This window comes from Choloepus didactylus, chromosome 4 (assembly GCF_015220235.1).
Source record: "Choloepus didactylus isolate mChoDid1 chromosome 4, mChoDid1.pri, whole genome shotgun sequence".
NCBI classification, from domain to species: domain Eukaryota; kingdom Metazoa; phylum Chordata; class Mammalia; order Pilosa; family Megalonychidae; genus Choloepus; species Choloepus didactylus.
The window spans coordinates 122,836,273-122,861,696 of NC_051310.1; the positions used below are offsets into that span (position 1 = coordinate 122,836,273).

The 25,424-nt window shown below is 38.7% G+C and overlaps 1 protein-coding gene and 1 pseudogene across 2 annotated transcripts in view; one reads left to right on the top strand and one right to left on the bottom strand.

Annotated features, from left to right (window-relative positions):
- Positions 1-25,424, bottom strand: part of TCF12 (transcription factor 12) — a 500,835-nt gene that overhangs the window by 402,378 nt on the left and 73,033 nt on the right. The window lies entirely within an intron of this gene.
- LOC119531967 lies at positions 1,848-3,821 on the top strand (annotated as a pseudogene).

Genomic DNA, 25,424 nt, shown 5'->3' on the forward strand with positions numbered 1-25,424 from the left:
CTTAGAGCACAGCCTAACAGGGAAACAATTATTTTAAGGGTCCTAGATTGTAAGCTCTTAGAGCAGTCACATCTATTCCTGAACTGTAATGGCTATTTCCAAACTCTGAGATGCTAATCCCTTTGTGTATAACCCGACTGGTCTCTGGAATACTGGGTATCTGTATGACACCTGAAACTCAGAAATACAGCTCAGCAAATATGTCAGTATTAACACACACAGCAACTGTTTTAATAATAAAAAAAAAAAAAAAAAAACTGAAAAAGAGCCCACACTTCAATTAGAGATATGAAGCAGATCTGGTTAACGTTAGGGCAAATAGGGCCAAAGGGAAAAGGGTGAAACTGTGTGTTAAAACTTCAACTTCCACGTGAGACCGAGGGAAGTAATGTTTATTTGGTGCAGAGTCTGTATTTTCTAAACAATGTAACTTCTACAGTCAGTTTGTTCAAACACCACAATTGCATGGAACTTTAGGATGTGATATGGTAGGTTTGTATAGGTTAGAGTGAAATAGCAACACATCCCAAAGTAATTTGGGTGAAGAATAAAAATATATATGCAGGGCTCCCCTCAGGAGCTGGGGCAAAATGCAGAAGTGTTGGACTTCCTCACCTGGATTGTTGCTGATGTTCTCACAAACATTGAGGGCTGACGGCTTGGTATGCTGAGCCCTCAACCTTGGGCCTGCCCTTTCGAAACTCTTCACCGCAAAGGAGAGGCTAAACCTGCTTATAATTGTGCCTAAGGGTCTCCCCCTGAGTGCCTCTTTGTTGCTCGCATGTGGCCCCCTCTCTCTTGCTAAGCCAACCTGGCAGGTGAAATCACTGCCCTCCCCTCTGCACGGGACCTGACTCCCAGGGGTGTAAATCTCCCTGGCAACATGGGATATGACTCCTGGGGATGAGTCTGAACACAGCATCCTGGGATTGAGAACATCTTCTTGACCAAAAGAACGGTGCGAGACGAAATGAAGTGAAGCTTTGGTGACTGAGATATTTCAAATGGAGTCGAGAGGGCAGTCTGGTGGACATTGTTATGCACTATACAGATAATCCTCTTTAGATTTTAATGTATTACAATAGCTAGAAGTAAATACCTGAAACTATCAAACTCCGACCCAGTAGCCTTGACTCTTGAAGATAATTGTATAACAATGTAGCTTACAAGAGGTGAGGGTGAGATTGTGAAAACCCTGTGGATCACACTTCCTTTATCCAGTGTATGGATGGATGAGTAGAAAAATGGGGACAAAAACTAAATCAAAAATAGGGTGGGATGGGGGGGATGATTTCAGTGTTCTTCTTTACTCTCATTTTTTATTCTGATTCTTTCTGGTGTAAGGAAAATGTTCAAAAATAGATTGGGGCCCTTCTTCCCAGCGGTTAGTGCTGAGAGTGCGGAATGTGTGCTCCGGGCTCGGAACACACATTTATTATTAAAAAATCCAAAAGAAAATCTTTTAAAAAACCCCCCAAAATTTACAAAAAAGCCGCATCACCCCCGCCAGACTTTTATTTTTTTTTCCTTCCTCTCTTATAAAATAACCCAGTAAAGCAGGCAAGACCCACCAGCCCGCCACCCTGCAGCAGGTCCAAGAAAGAACCAAGAGACCGAGGCCTTCGCGCTGCCGGGACCCAACACCGCCACCCCGCTCCCCAGCCAGCAGCCAGTGGCAGGGGATCGACCCAGTACTGCGGCCACTGAGTTCTTGATTCCGGTTAATTTTTGTCCCTCTGCGCTTGCCCCGCTCCCCCCCCCCCCCCAGCTCCGGTCCCCGGCCCTAGCACTCACTCTCCTCTCAAAGAAAGGTCGCGGCCTGTGGCCCTGCGGGCAGCTGTGCTGAGATGAACCCCAGTGCCACCAGCTACCCCATGGTGTCGCTCTACGTGGGAGACCTACACCCCAACATGACCGAGGCGATGCTCTACGAGAATTTCAGCCCGGCCGGGCCCATCCTCTCCATCCGGGTCTGCAGGGACATAATCACCCGCCGCTCCTTGGGCTACGCTAATACGAACTTCCAGCAGCCGGCGGATGCAGAGCGTGCTGTGGGAACCAGGAATTGTGATGTTATAAACGGCAAGCCAGTAGGCATCATGTGGTCTCAGCGTAATCCATCACTTTGCAAAAGTGGAGTGGGCAACATATTCATTAAAAATTTGCACAAATCTACTGATAATAAAGCACTGTATGATACACCTTCTGCTTTTGGTAACATCCTTTCATGTAAGGTGGTTTGTGATGAAAATAGTTCCAAGGGCTACGGATTTGTACATTTTGAGACACAGGAAGCAGCTGAAAGAGCTATTGAAAAAAATGAATGGGATGCTTCTAAATGATCACAAAGTATTTGTTGGACTATTTAAGTCTAGTAAAGAATGAGAAGCCGAACTTGGAGCTGGGGCAAAAGAGTTCACTAATGTCTACATCAAGAATTTTGGAGAAGAAATGGATGATGAGTGCCTTAAGGATCTCTTTGGCAAGTTTGGACCTACCTGCCTTAAGTGTGAAAGTAATGACTAATAAAAGTGGAAAATCCAAAGGCTTTGGATTTTTGAGCTTCGAAATGCATGATGAAGATGCACAAGAAAGCTGTGGATGAGGTGAATGGAAAGGAGCTCAATGGAAAACAAATTTCCATTGGTCGAGCTCAGAAAAAAAGTGGAATGACAGACGGAACTTAAGCAGAAATTTGAACAGATGAAGCAAGATAGAATCACCAGATACCAGGGTGCTAACCTTTATGTGAAAAATCTTGATGATGGTATTGATGATGAACGTCTCCAGAAAGAGTTTTCTCCATCTGGTACAATCACTAATGCAAAGGTTATGATGGAGGGTGGTTGCAGCAAAGGGTTTGGTTTTGCATGTTTCTCCTCCCCAGAAGAAGCCACTAAAACTGTTACCAAAATGAATGGTAGAACTGTGGCCACCAAACCATCGTACGTAGCTTTAGCTCAGCGCAAAGAAGAGCGCCAGGCTCACCTCACTAACCAGTATATGCAGAGAATGGCAAGTGTAAGAGCTGTGCCCAACCCTGTAATCAACCCCTACCAGCCAGCACCTCCTTCAGGTTACTTCATGGCAGCTAACCCACAAACTCAAAACCATGCTGCATACTATCCTCCTAGCCAAATTGCTCAACTAAGACCAATTCCTCGCTGGACTGCTCAAGGTGCCAGACCTCATCCATTCCAAAATATGCCCGGTGCTATCCGCCCAGCCGCTCCTAGACCACTTCTTTACATGTTCCACAAGTCATGTCAACACAACGTGTTGTTAATACATCAACACAGACAATGGGTCCATGCCCTGCAGCTGCTGCTGCTGCAGTTACTCCTGCTGTCCGCACCGTTCCAGTATAAATATGCTGCGGGAGTTCGCAATCCACAACATCTTAATGCACAGCCACAACTTACCATGCTGCAGCCTGCTGTTCATGTACAAGATCAGGAACCTTTGACTGCTTCCATGTTGGCATCTGCCCCTCCTCAAGAGCAAAAGCAGATGTTGGGTGAATGGCTCTGTCCTCTTATTCAAGCCATGCACCCTATGCTTGCTGGTAAAATCACCGGTATGTTGTTGGAGATTGATAATTCAGAACTTCTTCATATGCTTGATTCTCCAGAGTCTCTCTGTTCTAAGGTTGATGAAGCTGTAGCTGTACTACAAGCCCACCAAGCTAAAGAAGCTGCCCAGAAAGCAGTTAACAGTGCCACTGGTGTTCCAACTGTTTAAAATTGATCAGGGACCACGAAAAGAAACTTGTGCTTCACCGAAGAAAAATATCTAAACATCGAAAAACTTAAATATTGTGGGAAAAAAACATTGCAAAATATAAAATAAATAAAAAAAGGAAAGAAAACTTTGAACCTTATGTACTGAGCAAATGCCAGGGCTAGCAAACATAATGCTAGTCCTAGATTACTTACTGATTTAAGAACAAAAACAAACAAACAAACAAAAAAAACACACACACACACTCAAAACCACAGTAAAATATAAAAACAAATTAATGTTTTATAGACCCTGGGAAAAAGAATTTTCAGCAAAGTACAAAAATTTAAAGCATTCCTTTCTTTAATTTTGTAATTCTTTACTGTGGAATAGCTCAGAACATCACTTCTGTTTTAGATAACAGAATTGATAGCTGAGCAAGGAAACGTAATTTGGATTATAAAATTCTTGCTTTAATAAAAATTCCTTAACCAGTGGAAAAAAAATTGATTGGGGTGATGAATGCACAACTATATGATGGTAATGTGAACAGCTGATTGTACACCATGGATGACTGTATGGTATGTGACTATATCTCAATAAAACAATTAAAAAATAGATTGGGGTGATAAATGCATAACTATATGCTGATACTATGAACCGCTGATTGTACACCATGGATGATTGTATGGTATGTGAATATATGTCAACAAAATTGCATTAAAAAAAAACTACATGAGCATTAGCTTCAAATCCTCACTTACCTTTCATTTTTACCACTTTCATGAAGCTCACATCAGTTACTCTAAAACTCCTGAATTTAAATTTTCTCTGCACTTAAAATCAACACCAAAGAGTAAAATTTATTACTTAAGTTCTTTCTTAACTGTTTCATAACTATTAATCTTGTCTTTCTAAAATGGACCTGAATTTCCTTAAAGACAGAATCCAAATCTTAACATTTTTTCAAAGATCTAGAATCATAATAGATAGACAATTGAATATTTACTATTTATGGGGGTTGGGCATCTTACCTTTATAGAGCACACGCTACTTGAAAATAATACTTGATACATGAAGCCTTGCAGCTTTTATTTTAATCATCCTTGATAAGAAATCCAGTGACCAGGTAGGAATTAGTCTCCTAAAATGCTTCTGTTTTTCACTTTGCCGTCATACTCTCGACCAGGTTTGATTGCAACCTTTGTCATTCAGAGATGACTTTATTAAGCAACCAAGTCACAGGAGCCATTGAAGCGGCTCTGGAAGCAAGATTTGCAGCCATGAAATCATAAATTAAGCCAATGTTCTAAACAGAATCATGCAAACCTGTGGTTTGAACATTGTTTTGCTACTCAATTCTCACACTACCATGAAAAACTAAACAAAAACATAAGATGTAAAAAGATCCTTGCCTTTTTTGCAGAGTCATAGACAAAAGTTTTTCCACAAATATTTACTGAAGGAATAAGTAAAACATAAATGGAATTTTAAATGCATTTAAGGTAATTTTGATGATAAATGGTCACTAAAAAATAGCTGGAAAAAAATACTTGAGCTTCAGCAAGGATAAGTGTTTAAGTGTATAACTGTAAAGGTGATTATGTTCAGACCACTGGACACTAGGCCATGAATAAATCTGAGTATTAATTAAAAAGATCAGTCTGAGACATACAACTGTTAAGAATGCATGAAGTAATACAAGCACTGTAAATGTGAAAACTATGAAACCAGATATTTCCCTTCTAAGAGAAAGAAAGTGAACTTATTTATTAAAGACCTTTGATTAAATTCCATGTACACCTTGTTTCAGAACTAAAAACATTCCTGGAAATTGTCAGTAACATGATTTTAGTAAAGAAAATCAGTTCTCATTAATTTATTATAAAAATTTTTAATACTTTAAGATAGAATTTAGAGACTATCAAGGATAAAAGATTTAAAGCAGTCAACAAAATCCATGGTGAAAATATTATAGAAATAAGACATTCACTTTCATTCTTGGTGTGTATTATGAAAATTTCACTCTTAACACCCTCATTTTACTGTGTAACTCAAACTTTTCTCTAAACAACAAAATAATCAAGCTTTTACTTTCTTCATGGGTTTATTTCAACTATTATTTACCCAACAATCTTGACTTTAGCTAAAGCTAGCTCTGAAGTCTGATTTACTTTATCTCTATTGTTTTTGTTATCCTTTAAAAATTCTCTATGGGAGTGAAAATGTGATTGGGAAAGCCATACAGACCATACTCCCCTTTGTCTACTTTATGGATGGATGAGTGGAAAAATGGGGGAAGGAAAAAACCAAAGGCATCCAGTGTTCTTTTTTACTTTAATTGCTCTTTTTCACTTTAATTATTATTATTGTTATTTGTGTGTGTGGTAATGAAGGTGTCAGGGATTGATTTTGGTGATGAATGCACAACTATGTAATGGCTCTGTGAACAATCGAACGTATGCTTTGTTTTGTATGACTGCATGGTATGTGAATATATCTCAATAAAATGAATTAAAAAAAAAAAAGTCCTCTATGATAACCAAACTAGGGCGTAGAATTACCTAGGTAAAAGAAAAGTACTTTCAAGGAAGGATGACATAATTTACACAATAATATAATCATGAGGTTCTGAAAATACAGTTACAAGTTGTGACACTACCAGTCCATCCCCACACAATTTACATCATGATCTATCTATGGAAGACATATTTTAAAGTAAATGGAATTAACATGAAACTATTCAGTTGGCTTTTTCTTTCTATTCACTTTCCAACAAGCCAGACTGTCATTTAAGCATAATCTCAGGAGCAGAAAAGCCTGTTTTTTTGAGCTGCTATCTCTTGAGCACCAGCAGCTTCAACTTTCTTTCAGATGCTACAGAATGTACAATACTTGCCTTTAAAATGCATCAACCAACTCTTACATTATTGAACTTGTGATCCTCTGATCCCTCCCCTTCATTACTTCTGGGACCTTAACAAGTCCCAAAGTGTTGACTGAAATGGTGACTGAAATCAAAGGAACAGAAAACTCAGCTTCATTCTGAAAACTCTATCTCAGTAGTCTTCCCAATAAGACCAAGAATTCTGCACTTCAACATAGAATTATGAATTGCAACCAACAGCTGTTCCAATCACTGGCCATTTCAAATTATTTAATATGATCTGCATCAAGACTAATTATTTTCTAAATATGTGTATCAGCACTTATACCTAAACTATGATGTTTTTCAAAATTGTCTCCCTGGAAAGCTTAACACTTATTTAACTTACATTGCCACCTTTCAAAATAATTTTAGAACTTTCTTTTCAGAAATTGCCACTATAGAAAATTTACTAACTACCTAAAGAAATCACTCTCGTTACTGTGTAAACATAGGTTTAATACTCTTGGCTTGGATTTTCTAGTGTTCCTTCACATTAGTCTACTATTCCCATACGCCCTTAAATATGGCTCCTGCCTCTCTCTTTCTTCTGGTTTTTAACACCAGTAATATACAAATTTACAGGGTGGGGGTGAACCTCAAAGAGACCCAGGAGAATATACAGCAGAGCAAATGAAGTGAATCTTAAAATAGACAATCATTCTCATGCTATTTGCTTGCTATCATCATGAGAGTTAATCACGTGGGTAAAAATGTCCTAATGGCCATTAGTGAGTTGTTGGGATTTTTTCTTGAAGTAAAATGTCCATATTTTGCTTGGAAAATCTTCTATGCCAACAGTTTCCAAACCATCATTCAAGCAGATCAGAGGGAGGATGTTCCCAAATGTGAAAGGAAATCAATCCAAGTGTTGTGAGCTCTGCCCATCTGCGGTTCGCTATCCCTCTTTGCCCTCAGACACTCCTTATTCCTTCCTATCACACAGCTCTAACCCACAGCAGACCCAAACCACTAAAGATTACTTAAATACAAAGGGGTGATGCTCAATAAAAGCTTCCTGAATTGGCCTTAGGAAGAAAGGGTTATGAAGTGCCAAGAGTTTTGGGAGACTAGGTGAACTTCCTTCACAGCTGTTATTAGTACAGCTTCCGGTTTTTCCTTACTTTCTAAAAGGATATCCAGAGTAGATGAGAGAGGAATGCGGTCCATTGTTGAGCAATCTTCATTTACACTATGAATATGAAGAAAAATCTATCTTTCTTAAGAAAACAGCTGAAAAATAATTTTAAATAATTAAAAAGAAAACTGCCTGTAAGATAAAAGTTACACATGAAAAAAATTTCCTTCTGGTTTTGTTGCTATAATGTTGTTTTGTAAATTGAAAAATCAAGATTACCTTTTATACCTCAATATATTAATAAAGTACATGTCAATATATATATATATTCCTTCCAGACTAGTAATTCCCCTTACCTGCTAACAGGTAATTGGACAATATACAGATTCACCCCTGATTGCACTTACTTTTACTGAGAGCTTCAAATTCAGTCATTCTCATGAGGCATATTTAGAAAACAAGGTGTATATAGAGTTTTAAAAAAAGAAAATGGGACAAAGTGGGAAACCAAGCAAAAACCAAGATTTTTGTAATTCAGGCTTAGGAAAGGAAATTAAAAGCAGACCTTAGAAATAGGATTCCTATGTCTAGCGTGGAGGAATTTAGGCTTGGAAATTTGGGCACCCTGATCCAGGTCAGAAAGCTCAGCAATGCTCCTGGTGCTAGGTATGAAAGGCTTCAGTAAAGGATCAGAAATAATCACTGAATAAGTGAACATTGTCTAAAGCTTTTTCCTCATCTCATACATGCCTATGGACAGACATAACAGAAAAGATCCGGCATCACTTTCTACTGAGTCATAAAACCGGAAAGGTAGTAAGCATTTCAATGAAGGAGAGGATAACACTCAATCTGCATGAGAGAAAAATGACTCACCACTCACTAAAACTTTGGGCGAGGGAGTATTGTTTTTAATAATCAGGGTCAATAAATGGAAATGAACTGCATAATGTTCATGTAAGCTGAAATGTGTAAAATGTTCACAAGTTACTTCTGTTAAGACTTTTCTTTATTGTTTTGGTTTAATAAATATAAAAAAAATATGAGGACTCATGTTTGTTTGCAGTCTTAGTCCCCCAAAGCTGTTTTTCCCCATAAGGTGAAATTTTGTAGCTGTAAATTCTCCAATGGAATTTTCAGAAATAAAATCCTGAAGGTTCATACTTTGTTTTTAGATTCATATTTTAGTGGTGTGTGGATGATACTGCATTTGAAGGCCTAGTGTGACACAGTCTATCAGCAATTTCCCTATTACAATGGAAAAGCAGCAGCAGTGGAATTCAATTAAGTAAAAGATCAAAATGTCAAATCTCTCAGGAGCCCACTTTCTTAAATAATCATTCAAACATATTATACTAAGCAATATACATTTCCAAAAATGGAAACATATGGTGATGTAGATTTCAATACTTGATCCTTTAATTAAAACTTTCTAATTTGATCAGTAATGGTTTACTAGAAAATAAGGCAAGGTATTCAAATGACTGAAATTATCCCTAGTTCACAATAATTTCACTTTCTTAGAAAAAATATTGATTTAAATGTTTTTTTAAGTATTTTTTTAAAAAATCCTACAGATAACATGTATTTACAAACAAAACATCAAAGACTTGAGATAAGGTTTGAAAATATTTGTAAATAAAAGTAATCTTTTTATTAATTCACCCTAAATTAAGAAATGGGCATAGAGAATTCAGGAAAGCACATCTTTAGTTTCTAGTCTTTGACCAACAAGAAAGATGAGGACTAAAATCATTCATTATTTATAGTTACGACACTGATCTGGCTGAAACATAAATTTGGGGAGAGATTTACATTTTAGCTACATTTAAAATTATATACTTACTTAAAATACAAGACATGGGAATAAGCTAAAGGTACCTCTAGGAAGCAACTAGATGTATCAAAACACTATGACATTCTACACAACAAAAAGTCAGTGTCATAAAAGGGGTGGGAGAAATAAATGGGTAATAATTATCCAATGCAATGAGTCATCCTGGATTGGACCTGGTTTGAACAGATCAACTGTAAGTAATATTTTTTTGAAAAACTGAGTAAATATGGGTATAGACTGGGTATTAGAAAAGACGAAAAACTGTTATCATGAAAAAGCAAAAATTTTTAACAGAAAGAAGCTGGTAATTAAACAATTGATTCAATTTTGGTAAAGAAACTCGTGTGTATGTACATGAGTACAAGAAAAGATATACAGTAAAATATTACTGATGTCATCTCTGGGTGGTGTTTTATTTTAGTTTTGCTTATTTATATTTTCTAATTTCCTACAAGCTACATCTATATATATACATACATTTGAAATATTAAAAATAGTGTTTAAAAAGAAAAAATAATACATATGCTTTCTTCCAAATCTTTTATCAATGCCATCTTTTTAAAATTCCAGAATCTATGACTATACTGTTTCAGTCATTATTATCAAGATATATATAGTAAATAAGTAATATATATTTGTCATCCACCTTCTTTAAAGAACTGACATTGGTGATGGCTGTCAACATAAAGTGGCAAGAGAAAAATTAAATATGGTACTCACTCATCCATTAAGGCAGTCATCTAAATACGAGTGAACATTTTATTTAATAGTCAGTGGCATGTATCTGCCTCAACTGAGAAATAAAATAGTCATCAATATCAGATTTGCCAACAAAATAAACTTCCAAGAACAAAAAATAACTTTAAAGCATAAAATTTCTGGCTTCTAAACAAGAAAACCTGTACTTAACTTGTAAAGAAAAAAGAAGATGCATAGTGATTGATGATCAAACCAGTAATAGTCATCTTTACTCCAGACTAATGACTTAAATATTGACATATCAACACAAGCCTGGGTTAATATAAGGCAATATTCACAAAATAGATTTTAGTTAGAAAAAAAATAATAATAAAAGAATTGGTGGGGCAAGATGGTGGCAAAGGGAGGTATGGAATTTAGTCAGTCCTCTGGACAACTAGCATATAGCCAGGAACAACTTGTAATTAGTCTGAAACAACTGCTGAGGGATGTCTGTGACTGCACAAAGATCATACACTAGTCTGGAATGGGTGGAACAGCTGAGATCGCAGCATAAGAACTATAGTAAAGCTCCTCAAACTGTGGAGCTGGTGCCCCTAACCCACTGGCACAGCAAGCTGAGTTCGTATATACTTCCCTGTAGGACAAAGCAGCAGTCTACCAGGATCAAGGGAAAGTAACTCAACCAAGCTCCAACTGCGGTTTTAATTAACAAATACGGACTACCGAATATGAGCAATGAGCACAGATAAACACGGAAACAAGCAGGAAAGGAAACCAGAGGTTTCTCCCAGCAGAGAGGAGGTGGGACTGACTGAAAACAAAATACATAAATAAATAAATAAAAATGGAGGTTTTGGAATTGACAGAGCTGAAAATACTGGAAAAGGGCTGTGTCACAAGAAATGGGGCACACGTAGAGCTGGGCACCAACTCCGGTTCTTGACTGGTAACTGAGGATCTGGGGACTGGCTCTGAAAAGGGGATTTCTTTCTTTTTTCCTTCTTTTCTCTTATTCTAAGCAGCTCATTAGGAAAGCCTCAGATGTTTTCAATTGTCAGTGCTGACCCAGGCAAAGGTAGAGTTTATAAAGATAGAGAGTCAACAGAAGTCAAGTGTACCAGATAAATCCCTAACTGGCTTATCTTCCTTAAGAAAAGAGGCTGGCAGGGCCCAGTTCAAGTGGCTGCCCTCCCTCAGAGAACTACGACCCTAGAGTCGGGGGGGGGGGGGGTAACAACTTAAACTTGGTTTCTGACACTCTCAGCCCATGGCAGGAACAGGTTCCACTAAAAATTAAAGGCAATGCACCTCTTTATGCTGGTGGGGAGCTGCAGGCTGACAAGTGCCACCTGTTGGGCAGGATAGGGAAAGCACAGCATCTGAAGGCCTCACAGGAAAGTCCAACAAATTTCTGGGTCTCATCCTCAGGGAAACTTGATACTGATTACACCCTCTTCATGAGACCTGGGCCTGTCTAATCTGGGAAAATCTGACTGGGGTAGTCAAGGAAACCAGATGCCTAGACAACAAAAAAATAAAATTCACACCAGAAAAAAGAAAGATATGGCCCAGTCAAAGGAACAAACTTAAACTTCAAATGGGATATAGGAATTGAAACAACTAATTAAAGATCTTCAAACAAATATGCTAAATCAATTCAAAAATAAAATCAATGAGTTGAGGGAAGATATGGCAAAAGAGATCAATTGGGCAAACATAAGGAAGAACTCAAAAGTTTGAAAACACAATTGGCAGAACTTATGGGAATGAAACGCACAATAGAGGGGATGAAAAACACAATGGAGACATACGACAGCAGATATGAAGAGGAAGAAGAAAGGATTCAGGAACTAGCAGATGGATATCTGAAATCTTACACACAAAAGAACAGATAGGGAAAAGGGGGGTAAATATGAGCAGAGTCTCAGGAAACTTAATGATAACATGAAGCACATGCATATATGTGTCATGGGTGTCCCAGAAGGAGAAGAGAAAGGAAAAGGGGCAGAAAGAACAATGGAGGAAATAATCACTGAAAATTTCCCATCTCTTATGAAAGACATAAAATTGCAGATCCAAGAAGCACAGTGTACCCCAAACACAATAGATCCAAATAGACCTACTCCAAGACACATAATATCAGTATTATCAATGTCAAAAACAAAGAGAGAATTCTGAAAGCAGCAGGAGAAAAGAAATACATCATATACAAAGGAAGTTCAATAAGATTATGTGCAGATTTCTCAGTAGAAACCATGGAGGTGAGAAGGCAGTGGCATGATATATTTAAGATACTGTAAGAGAAAAACTGCCAACCAAGAATTCTATTACACGGCAAAACTGTCCTTCAAAAATGAGGGAGAGTTTAAAATATTTTCAGACAAACATACACTGAGAGAGTTTGTGAACAAGAGACCTGCTCTACAAGGGAGCACAACTAAAGGGAGCACTATAGGCAGACAGGAAAAGACGAGAGAGAGGCTTAAAGAATAGAGTAGAAATAAGACTATCATTAAGAGGGGAAATGGGAGAAGGGAGAGGGGAGAAGGGAGAGAGAAGGGAGAGAGAAGGGAGAGGGGAGGGAGGGGCGAAGGGAGAGGAAGAGAGAGAACTAAAGTACTGACATATAAAAAACCCAAAAGACAAAATGGTAGACAATAGACATTACACTGAGTGAAATTAGAAACAAAAGGACTGATACTCCATGGACTCACTAATATGAACTAACATTGATGAGTGAAATTTTAGAGGTAAAGTTAAGAACACAGGTTGTCAGGAAGATAGAAAGAAGCCAGAAAATGGGCATTTGATGCTGAAGGAACACATAAGATTCAACAGGATTGATTGTATAGATCCAGAAATGGATAGCATAATACTGTGATGGTAGCATAATATTGCAAGTACTCCAAACAAAAATGAGTGTATGTTTGAAAGTGGAAGGCCAGGGGTATGTACGACACCAGAAGGAAAGGTAGAGGATAAAGACTGGCATTGTATAACTTAGCGAAACCTAGAGTGGTCAATGATGGTAATTAAATAAGTGTAAAAACATAAGAATGTTTTTTAAAAAAGGAGAACAAATTAATGTCAGCATTGCAAGGTGTTGAAAATTGGATGGTATGGGGAAAATATAATCAATGCAAACTAGAGTCTACAGTTAACAGTAACACTGTGAGATGTTTCCATTAATTTTAACAAAGGCAATACACCAAAGCTAATTGTCTATAAGACGGGGATATAAGGGAGTGATATGGGATTCCTGGTGGTGGTGTTGTCTGACCTTTTCATTGTACTTTATTTTATTTTTATTTTTATTCTATCTTTTATATTTTTATTCTTCTTTTTCTTTCTCCTTTTCCTCTTTTTTTTGCAGAAGAAATGGAAATGTCCCTACATAGATTGTGGTGGTGAATGTACAATTATATGATTATATTGGGAATCATTGATTGTTTACTTACAACAGATCGTATGGTGTGTGAATAAAACTGTTTAACATAAACAGGGAGATACAAGAGCTGGAGAAATTTTGGAGAGAGGGATATACCTATTCACTATTGGTAAGGAAGCAGAATACGGCAGCTCATCTGGAGGGCAGTGTGGTGGTTCCACAGGAAGCTAAATATGGGGTTGCCATATGGTCCTGAAACCCCGTTATGGGGTAATATATACTTGGAAGAACTGAGAGCCGGGACAGGAATGGACATCACACACTGGTGTTTACGGTGGCAGTAGTCACGATTCACAATGGATGGAGGTGACCCAAGGATACATCGACCAATAAACAAAATGGTGAACTGTGGTGTATACATTCAATGGAATACTGAGCGACAGCAAAAAGATATGAAGTTGTGAGGTATGCACCTAGGTGAATGGACATTGAAGACACTATGTTGAGTGAAATAAGCCAGAATCAAAAAGACAAACATTGCAACACCTCACTAATATGGACTAGCTATAATGTGCAAACTCTGAGAACTGAATCTGAGAGACAGGTTATCAGGGAATGGCTTGTGGTAAAGGTTCCTAGATTGTAAGCTGTTACAGCAGTTACATCTATACCTGAGTTGTAATGGTTATCTCTAAATTCTGAGATGCTGAGCTCTTTGTGTATAACCTGGTCGGTCCCTGGAACTTTGGGTATGTGTGTGACACCTGAGACTCAAGAGCCAGAGTTTGGCAGCTATGAATGACAGCACTTACCACAAACAGCAAATGTTAAAAAAGATGAAAAAGAGATCAGACTTTAATAAGAGATAGGAACAAAATGGACTTGGTTAGTACTAAGATAAACCAGACTAAAGGGAAAAGGATGATATTGACTCTGTTTTAAAACTCTGACTTCTGTGTGAGAACAAAGCAAGAGAAGTTTATTTAGTGAAAAATATGTATTTTCTGTAGCATGCTATATAATGTAACTTGCATGGTGAGTTTACTCAAACACCATAATTACACTGAACCTTGGATCGGGAGTAAGATCAGGTTAGCATGAAAACCCGACACAACCCAGAGCAATTTGGGCAGAGAATAAAAAGTATTTGCAAAGCCCCCTTGAGGCACTGGGGGAAAAGTGGAAATATTAAACTTCCCCACCTGGGAAATTCCTGATATTCTCATAAGCATCGGGGACAACCATTGGAGTAAACCAAGCCCTCAATCTTGGGGCATGCCCTTATGAAGTTTGTTACTGCAAAAGCGAGGCTATGCCTACTTAAAATTGTGCCTAAGACCCTCTCTCTCTAGCTAAGCCAACCCGGCGGGTGAACTCACTGCCCTCCCTCCTACGTGGACCCGACTCCCAGGGGTGTAAATCTCCGTCAACACAGGATATGACTCCCAGGGATGAATCTGGACCCAGCATCATGAGATTGAGAACATCTTCTTACCAAAAAGGGGAATGTGAAATGAAACAAAATAAAGTTTCAGTGGCTGAGAGATTCCAAATGGAGTCAAGAGGTCACTCTGGTGGACATTCTTATGCACTAAATAGATAACGCTTTTTAGGTTTTAATGCATTGGAACAGATAGAAGTAAATACCCGAAACTATCAAACTCCAACCCAGTAGCCTTGATTCTTGAAGACGATTGTATAGCAATGTAGCTTACAAGAGGTGACAGTGTGATTGTGAAAGCCTTATGGATCACACTCCCTTTATACACTGTATGGATGGATGAGTAGAAAAATGGTGACAAAAAACTAAATGAATAACAGGGTGGGAGGGGGGAGTGTTTCGGGTGTTCTTCCTTACTTTTATTTTTTATTCTTATTCACTTTTTCTGGTACAAGAAAAATGTTCAAAAAATAGATTGGGGGAGGTGGGTCAAGATGGCAGACTGGTGAGCTGTATGTTTTAGTTACTCCTCCAGGAAAGTACGTAGAAAGCCAGGAACTACGTGGACTGGACACCACAGAGCAATCTGACTTTGGGCATACTTCATACAACACTCATGAAAACGTGGAACTGCTGAGATCAGCGAAATCTATGGGTTTATGTGGCCAGGGGACCCACTCCCCTCCCTGCCAGGCTCAGTCCCGTGGGAGGAGGGGCTGTCAGCTCCGGGAAGGAGAAGGGAGAACTGAAGTGGCAGCCCTTATCAGAAACTCATTCTACTGATCCAAACTCCAACCATAGATAGACTGAGACCAGACACCAGAGAATCTGAGAGCAGCCAGCCCACCAGAGAGGAGACAGGCATAGAAAAAAACAACACGAAAAACTCCAAAATAAAAGCGGAAGATTTTTGGAGTTCTGGTGAACATAGAAAGGGGAATGGCAGAGCTCAGGCCTTGAGGTGCATATGCAAATCCCGAAGAAAAGCTGATCTCTCTGCCCTGTGGACCTTTCCTTAATGGCCCTAATTGCTTTCTCTCTTAGCATTTCAATAATCCATTAGATCTCTGAGCTGGGCCCCTATTTTTTTTTTTTTAACCTTTTTCTCTTTTTCTAAAACAATTACTCTAAGAAGCCCAATACAGAAAGCTTCAAAGACTTGCAATTTGGGCAGGTCAAGACATGAGCAGAACTAAGAGAGCTCTGAGACAAAAGGCAATAATCCAGTGGCTGAGAAAACTCACTAAACACCACAACTTCCCAAGAAAAGGGGGGTGTCCACTCACACCCATCATCCTGATGGACAGGAAACACTCCTGCCCATCCCTAGCCCCATAGCCCAGAGCTGCCCCAGACAACCCAGTGTGATGGAAGTGCTTCAAATAACAGGCACACACCACAAAACTGGGCGTGGACATTAGCCTTCCCTGCAACCTCAGCTGATTGTCCCAGAGTTGGGAAGGTTGAGCAGTGTGAATTAACAAAGCCCCATTCAGCCATCATTTCAGCAGACTGGGAGCCTCTCTACACAGCCCAGCAGCCCAGAACTGCCCTGGGGGGACAGCACTCACCTGTGACATAGCACAGTCATCCCTCAACAGAGGACCAGGGGGTGCACGGCCTGGAAGAGGGGCCCACTTGCAAGTCTCAGGAGCCATATGCCAATACCAAGGACTTGTGGGTCAGTGGCACAGACAAACTGTGGCAGAACTGAACTGAAGGATTAGACTATTGCAGCAGCTTTAAAACTCCAGGATCACCAGGGAGATCTGATTGTTAGAGCCACCCCTACTCCCCGACTGCCCAGAAACACGCCCCATATACAGGGCAGGCAACACCAACTACACATGCAAGCTTGGTACACCAACTGGACCCCACAAGACTCACTCCCCCACTCAACAAAAAGGCTAAGCAGGAGAGAACTGGCGTGTGGAGAACAGGTGGCTCGTGGACACCACCTGCTGGTTAGTTAGAGAAAGTGTACTCCACGAAGCTGTAGATCTGATAAATTAGAGATAAGGACTTCAATTGGTCTACAAATCCAAAAAGAACCCTATCAAGTTCAGCAAATGTCAAGAGGCCAAAAACAACAGGAAATTATAAAGCATATGAAAAAAACAGACGATATGGATAACCCAAGCCCAAACACCCAAATCTAAAGATCAGAAGAGACACAGCACCTAGAGCAGCTACTCAAAGAACTAAAGATGAACAATGAGACCATAGTACAGGATACAAAGAATATCAAGAAGACCCTAGAAGAGCATAAAGAAGACATTGCAAGACTAAATAAAAAAATAGATGATCTTATGGAAATTAAAGAAACTGTTGACCAAATTAAAAAGATTCTGGACACTCATAGTACAAGACTAGAGGAAGTAGAACAACGAATCAGTGACCTGGAAGATGACAGAATGGAAAATGAAAGCATAAAAGAAAGAATGGGGAAAAAAATTGAAAAAATCGAAACAGACGTCAGGGATATGATAGATCATATAAAACGTCCTAATATAAGACTCATTGGTGTTCCAGAAGGGGAAGAAAAGGGTAAAGGTCTAGGAAGAGTATTCAAAGAAATTGTTGGGGAAAACTTCCCAAATCTTCTAAACAACATAAATACACAAATCATAAATACTCAGTGAACTCCAAATAGAATAAATCCAAATAAACCCACTCCGAGACATATTCTGATCACACTGTCAAACACGGAAGAGAAGGAGCAAGTTCTGAAAGCAGCAAGAGAAAAGCAATTCACCACATACAAAGGAAACAGGATAAGACTAAGTAGTGACTACTCAGCAGCCACCATGGAGGCAAGAAGGCAGTGGCACGATATATTTAAAATTCTGAGTGAGAAAAATTTCCAGCCAAGAATACTTTATCCAGCAAAGCTCTCCTTCAAATTTGAGGGAGAGCTTAAATTTTTCACAGACAAACAAATGCTGAGAGAATTTGCTAACAAGAGACCTGCCCTACTGGAGATACTCAAGGGAGCCCTACAGACAGAGAAACAAAGACAGGACAGAGAGACTTGGAGAAAGGTTCAGTACTAAAGAGATTCGGTATGGGTACAATAAAGGATATTAATAGACAGAGGGGAAAAGTATGACAAACATAAACCAAAGGATAAGATGGCTGATTCAAGAAATGCCTTCACGATTATAACGTTGAATGTAAATGGATTAAACTCCCCAATTAAAAGATACAGACTCGCAGAATGGATCAAAAAAATTGAACCATCAATATGTTGCATACAAGAAACTCATCTTAGACACAGGGACACAAAGAAACTGAAAGTGAAAGGATGGAAAAAAATATTTCATGCAAGCTACAGCCAAAAGAAAGCAGGTGTAGCAATATTAATCTCAGATAAAATAGACTTCAAATGCAGGGATGTTTTGAGAGACAAAGAAGGCCACTACATACTAATAAAAGGGGCAATTCAGCAAGAAGAAATAACAATTGTAAATGTCTATGCACCAAATCAAGGTGCCACAAAATACATGAGAGAAACACTGGCAAAACTAAAGGAAGCAATTGATGTTTCCACAATAATTGTGGGAGACTTCAACACATCACTCTCTCCTACAGATAGATCAACCAGACAGAAGACCAATAAGGAAATTGAAAACCTAAACAATCCGATAAATGAATTAGATTTAACAGACATATACAGGACATTACATCCCAAATCACCAGGATACACATACTTTTATAGTGCTCACGGAACTTTCTCCAGAATAGATCATACGCTGGGACATAAAACAAGCCTCAATAAATTTAAAAAGATTGAAATTATTCACAGCACATTCTCTGACCACAATGGAATACAATTAGAAGTCAATAACCATCAGAGACTTAGAAAATTCACAAATACCTGGAGGTTAAACAACACACTCCTAAACAATCAGTGGGTTAAAGAAGAAATAGCAAGAGAAATTGCTAAATATATAGAGACGAATGAAAATGAGAATACAACATACCAAAACCTATGGGATGCAGCAAAAGCAGTGCTCAGGGGGGGATTTATAGCACTAAACGCATATATTAAAAAGGAAGAAAGAGCCAAAATCAAAGAACTAATGGATCACCTGAAGAAGCCAGAAAATGAACAGCAAACCAATCCTAAACCAAATAGAAGAAAAGAAATAACAAGGATTAAAGCAGAAATAAATGACATGGAGAACAAAAAAACAATAGAGAGGATAAATATCACCAAAAGTTGGTTCTTTGAGAAGATCAACAAGATTGACAAGCCCCTAGCTAGACTGACAAAATCAAAAAGAGAGAAGACCCATATAAACAAAATAATGAATGAAAAAGGTGACATAACTGCAGATCCTGAAGAAATTAAAAAAATTATAAGAGGATACTATGAACAACTGTATGGCAATAAACTGGATAATGTAGAGGAAATGGACAATTTCCTGGACACATATGAACAACCTAGACTGACCAGAGAAGAAATAGAAGACCTCAACCAACCCATCACAAGCAAAGAGATCCAATCAGTCATCAAAAACCTTCCCACAAATAAATGCCCAGGGCCAGATGGCTTCACAGGGGAATTCTACCAAACTTTCCAGAAAGAACTGACACCAATCTTACTCAAACTCTTTCAAAACATTGAAGAAAATGGAACACTACCTAACTCATTTTATGAAGCTAACATCAATCTAATACCAAAACCAGGCAAAGATGCTACAAAAAAGGAAAACTACCAGCCAATCCCCCTAATGAATATAGATGCAGAAATCCTCAACAAAATACTTGCAAATCGAATCCAAAGACACATTAAAAAAATCATACACCATGACCAAGTGGGGTTCACTCCAGGCATGCAAGGATGGTTCAACATAAGAAAATCAATTAATGTATTACAACACATTAACAATTCGAAAGGGAAAAATCAAATGATCATCTCAATAGATGCTGAAAAAGCATTTGACAAAATCCAACATCCGTTTTTGATAAAAACACTTCAAAAGGCAGGAATTGAAGGAAACTTCCTCAATATGATAAAGAGCATATATGAAAAACCCACAGCCAGCATAGTACTCAATGGTGAGAGACTGAAAGCCTTCCCTCTAAGATCAGGAACAAGACAAGGATGCCCGCTGTCACCACTGTTATTCAACATTGTGTTAGAAGTGCTACCCAGGGCAATCCGGCAAGACAAAGAAATAAAAGGCATCCAAATTGGAAAAGAAGAAGTAAAACTGTCATTGTTTGCAGATGATATGATCTTATATCTAGAAAACCCTGAGAAATCGACGATACACCTACTAGACCTAATAAACAAATTTAGCAAAGTAGCGGGATACAAGATTAATGCACATAAGTCAGTAAACTTTCTATATGCTAGAAATGAACGAACTGAAGAGACACTCAAGAAAAAGATACCATTTTCAATAGCAACTAAAAAAATCAAGTACCTAGGAATAAACTTAACCAAAGATGTAAAAGACCTATACAAAGAAAACTACATAACTCTACTAAAAGAAATAGAAGGGGACCTTAAAAGATGGAAAAATATTCCATGTTCATGGATAGGAAGGCTAAATGTCATTAAGATGTCAATTCTACCCAAACTCATCTACAGATTCAATGCAATCCCAATCAAAATTCCAACAACCTACTTTGCAGACTTGGAAAAGCTAGTTATCAAATTTATTTGGAAAGGGAAGATGCCTCGAATTGCTAAAAACACTCTAAAACAGAAAAATGAAGTGGGAGGAATTACACTCCCTGACTTTGAAGCTTATTATAAAGCCACAGTTGCCAAAACAGCATGGTACTGGCACAAAGATAGACATATAGATCAATGGAATCGAAATGAGAATTCGGAGATAGACCCTCAGATCTATGGCCGACTGATCTTTGATAAGGCCCCCAAAGTCACTGAACTGAGTCATAATGGTCTTTTCAACAAATGGGGCTGGGAGAGTTGGATATCCATATCCAAAAGAATGAAAGAGGACCCCTACCTCACCCCCTACACAAAAATTAACTCAAAATGGATGAAAGATCTCAATATAAAAGAAAGTACCATAAAACTCCTAGAAGATAATATAGGAAAACATCTTCAAGACCTTGTATTAGGCGGCCACTTCCTAGACTTTACACCCAAAGCACAAGCAACAAAAGAAAAAATAGATGAATGGGAACTCCTCAAGCTTAGAAGTTTCTCCACCTCAAAGGAATTTCTCAAAAAGGTAAAGAGGCAGCCAACTCAATGGGAAAAAAATTTTTGGAAACCATGTATCTGACAAAAGACTGATATCTTGCATATATAAAGAAATCCTACAACTCAATGACAATAGTACAGACAGCCCAATTATGAAATGGGCAAAAGATATGAAAAGACAGTTCTCTGAAGAGGAAATACAAATGGCCAAGAAACACACAAAAAAATGTACAGCTTCACTAGCTATTAGAGAGATGCAAATTAAAAACACAATGAGATACCATCTAACACCGGTTAGAATGGCTGCCATTAAACAAACAGGAAACTACAAATGCTGGAGGGGATGTGGAGAAACTGGAACTCTTATTCATTGTTGGTGGGACTGTATAATGGTTCAGCCACTCTGGAAGTCAGTCTGGCAGTTCCTTAGAAAACTAGATATAGAGTTACCATTCGATCCAGCGATTGCACTTCTCGGTATATACCCGGAAGATCGGAAAGCAGTGACACGAACGGGTATCTGCACGCCAATGTTCATAGCAGCATTATTCACAATTGCCAAGAGATGGAAACAACCCAAATGTCCTTCAACAGATGAGTGGATAAATAAAATGTGGTATATACACACGATGGAATACTACACGGCAGTAAGAAGGAACGACCTCGTGAAACATATGACAACATGTATGAACCTTGAAGACATAATGCTGAGCGAAATAAGCCAGGCACAAAAAGAGAAATATTATATGCTACCACTAATGTGAACTTTGAAAAATGTAAAACAAATGGCTTATAATGTAGAATGTAGGGGAACTAGCAATAGAGAGCAATTAAGGAAGGGGGAACAATAATCCAAGAACAGATAAGCTATTTAACATTCTGGGGATGCCCAGGAATGACTATGGTCTGTTAATTTCTGATGGATATAGTAGGAGCAAGTTCACAGAAATGTTGCTATATTAGGTAACTTTCTTGGGGTAAAGTAGGAACATGTTGGAAGTTAAGCAGTTATCTTAGGTTAGTTGTCTTTTTCTTACTCCCTTGTTATGGTCTCTTTGAAATGTTCTTTTATTGTATGTTTGTTTTCTTTATAACTTTTTTTTTCATACAGTTGATTTAAAAAAGAAGGGAAAGTTAAAAAAAAAAAAAAGAAAAAAAAGAAAAACAAGGAAAAAAAAAAAAGCTGTAGTGCCCCCTTGAGGAGCCTGTGGAGAATGCAGGGGTATTCGCCTACCCCACCTCCATGGTTGCTAACATGACCACAGACATAGGGGACTGGTGGTTTGATGGGTTGAGCCCTCTACCACAGGTTTTACCCTTGGGAAGACGGTTGCTGCAAAGGAGAGGCTAGGCCTCCCTATGGTTGTGCCTAAGAGCCTCCTCCCGAATGCCTCTTTGTTGCTCAGATGTGGCCCTGTCTCTCTAGCTAAGCCAACTTGAAAGGTGAAATCACTGCGCTCCCCCCTACGTGGGATCAGACACCCAGGGGAGTGAATCTCCCTGGCAACGTGGAATATGACTCCCGGGGAGGAATGTAGACCTGGCATCGTGGGACGGAGAACATCTTCTTGACCAAAAGGGGGATGTAAAAGGAAATGGAATAAGCTTCAGTGGCAGAGAGAATCCAAAAGGAGCCGAGAGGTCACTCTGGTGGGCACTCTTACGCACACTTTAGACAACCCTTTTTAGGTTCTAAAGAATTGGGGTAGCTGGTGGTGGATACCTGAAACTATCAAACTACAACCCAGAACCCATGAATCTCGAAGACAGTTGTATAAAAATGTAGCTTATGAGGGGTGACAATGGGATTGGGAAAGCCATAAGGACCACACTCCACTTTGTCTAGTTTATGGATGGATGAGTAGAAAAATAGGGGAAGGAAACAAACAGACAAAGGTACCCAGTGTTCTTTTTTACTTCAATTGCTCTTTTTCACTCTAATTATTATTCTTGTTATTTTTGTGTGTGTGCTAATGAAGGTGCCAGGGATTGATTTGGGTGATGAATGTACCACCATGTAATGGTACTGTAAACAATCGAAAGTACGATTTGTTTTGTATGACTGCATGGTATGTGAATATATCTCAATAAAATGAAGATAAAAAAAAAAAAGAAAAAACATACAGTTGATTTAAAAAAGAAGGGAAAGTTAAAAGAAAAGAAAAACAAGGAAAAAAATACGTAGTGCCCCCGTGAGGAGCCTGTGGAGAATGCAGGGGTATTGGCCTACCCCACCTCCATGGTTGCTAACATGACCACAGATATAGGGGACTGGTGGTTTGATGGGTTGAGCCCTCTACCATAGGTTTTACCCTTGGGAAGGCGGTTGCTGCAAAGGAGAGGCTAGGCCTCCCTATAATTTTGCCTAAGAGCCTCCTCCCGAATGCCTCTTTGTTGCTCAGATGTGGCCCTCTCTCTCTAGCTAAGCCAACTTGAAAGGTGAAATCACTGCGCTCCCCACTACGTGGGATCAGACACCCAGGGGAGTGAATCTCCCTGGCAACGTGGAATATGACTCCCGGGGAGGAATGTAGACCTGGCATCGTGGGACGGAGAACATCTTCTTGACCAAAAGGGGGATGTGAAAGGAAATGAAATAAGCTTCAGTGGCAGACAGAATCCAAAAGGAGCCGAGAGGTCACTCTGGTGGGCACTCTTACGCACACTTTAGACAACCCTTTTTAGGTTCTAAAGAACTGGGGTAGCTGGTGGTAGATACCTGAAACTATCAAACTACAACCCAGAACCCATGAATCTCGAAGACAGTTGTATAAAAATGTAGCTTATGAGGGGTGACAATGGGATTGGGAATGCCATAAGGACCAGACTCCACTTTGTCTAGTTTATGGATGGATGAGTAGAAAAATAGGGGAAGGAAAGAAACAGACAAAGGTACCCAGTGTTCTTTTTTACTTCAATTGCTCTTTTTCACTTTAATTACTATTCTTGTTATTTTTGTGTGTGTGCTAATGAAGGTGTCAGGGATTGATTTAGGTGATGAATGTACAACTATGTAATGGTACTGTGAACAATCGAATGTACGATTTGTTTTGTATGACTGCATGGTATGTGAATATATCTCAATAAAATGTAGATAAAAAATAGATTGGGGTGATGAATGCACAAGTATCTGATGGCACGTGAACGACTGTACACTTTGGATGACTATGGTATGTGAATATATCTCAATAAAATTCAATTAAAAATAAAATAAGTTTACTGAATTGGTAGAAAATATTTGCTAAACATGTATCTTACAATATACTTGTATCCAGAATGTATATAAAAATGTAAATCAACAATAAAAAAACAAACAACCCAATTTTTTAAAAAATTCTGCCTAACAGTCATCCCCAAAGAACCTCTTTCATTGCTCAGATGTGGCTTCTCTATCTCTAAGCCAACACTGAAGTTAAACTCACTGACCACCCCCACTATGTGTGACATGACTCCCAGGGGTGTTAATATCTCCCTCGCAACACGGGACGTGACTCCCAGGGGAACCTGGACGCAGTATCGTGGGACTGAGACAGCCTTCTGGACCAAAAGGCAGAAAAGAAATAAAATAAAATAAAGTTTCAAGGGTTGAGATATTTCAAATGGTGTGGAGGTCATTCTGGAGGTTATTCTTATACATTATACAAATATCCCTTTCCAGTTTTTAGTGTATTAGAATAGCTAGAAGGAAATACCTGAAACTGTCAAACTGCAATCCAGTATCCTTGATTCTTGATGATCATATAACTATATAGCTCATATGGTGTGACTGTGTGATTGTGAACTTTGTGGCCCACAGTCCCTTAGTCCAGTGTATAGACAGATGAGTAGAAAAATGGGGGACAAAAAGCAAATGAGTAACGGGGCGGGGTGAGTATGAAATGTTTCGGGTGTTCTTTTTTTACTTTTATTTTTATTTTTAGTTTTAGTTTTATTTCTTGGAGTGATGAAAATGTTCAAAGAATTGATTGTGGTGATGAATGCACAACTATATGATGATACTGTGAACAACTGAATGTACACTTTGGATGATATTATGGCATACAAATATATCTCAATAAAATTACATAAAAAATAAAGGAACTTAAGAAATAACATATATAAAGAATATTTATGTATAAAATTACAGCTTCAAATATACGTAAGAG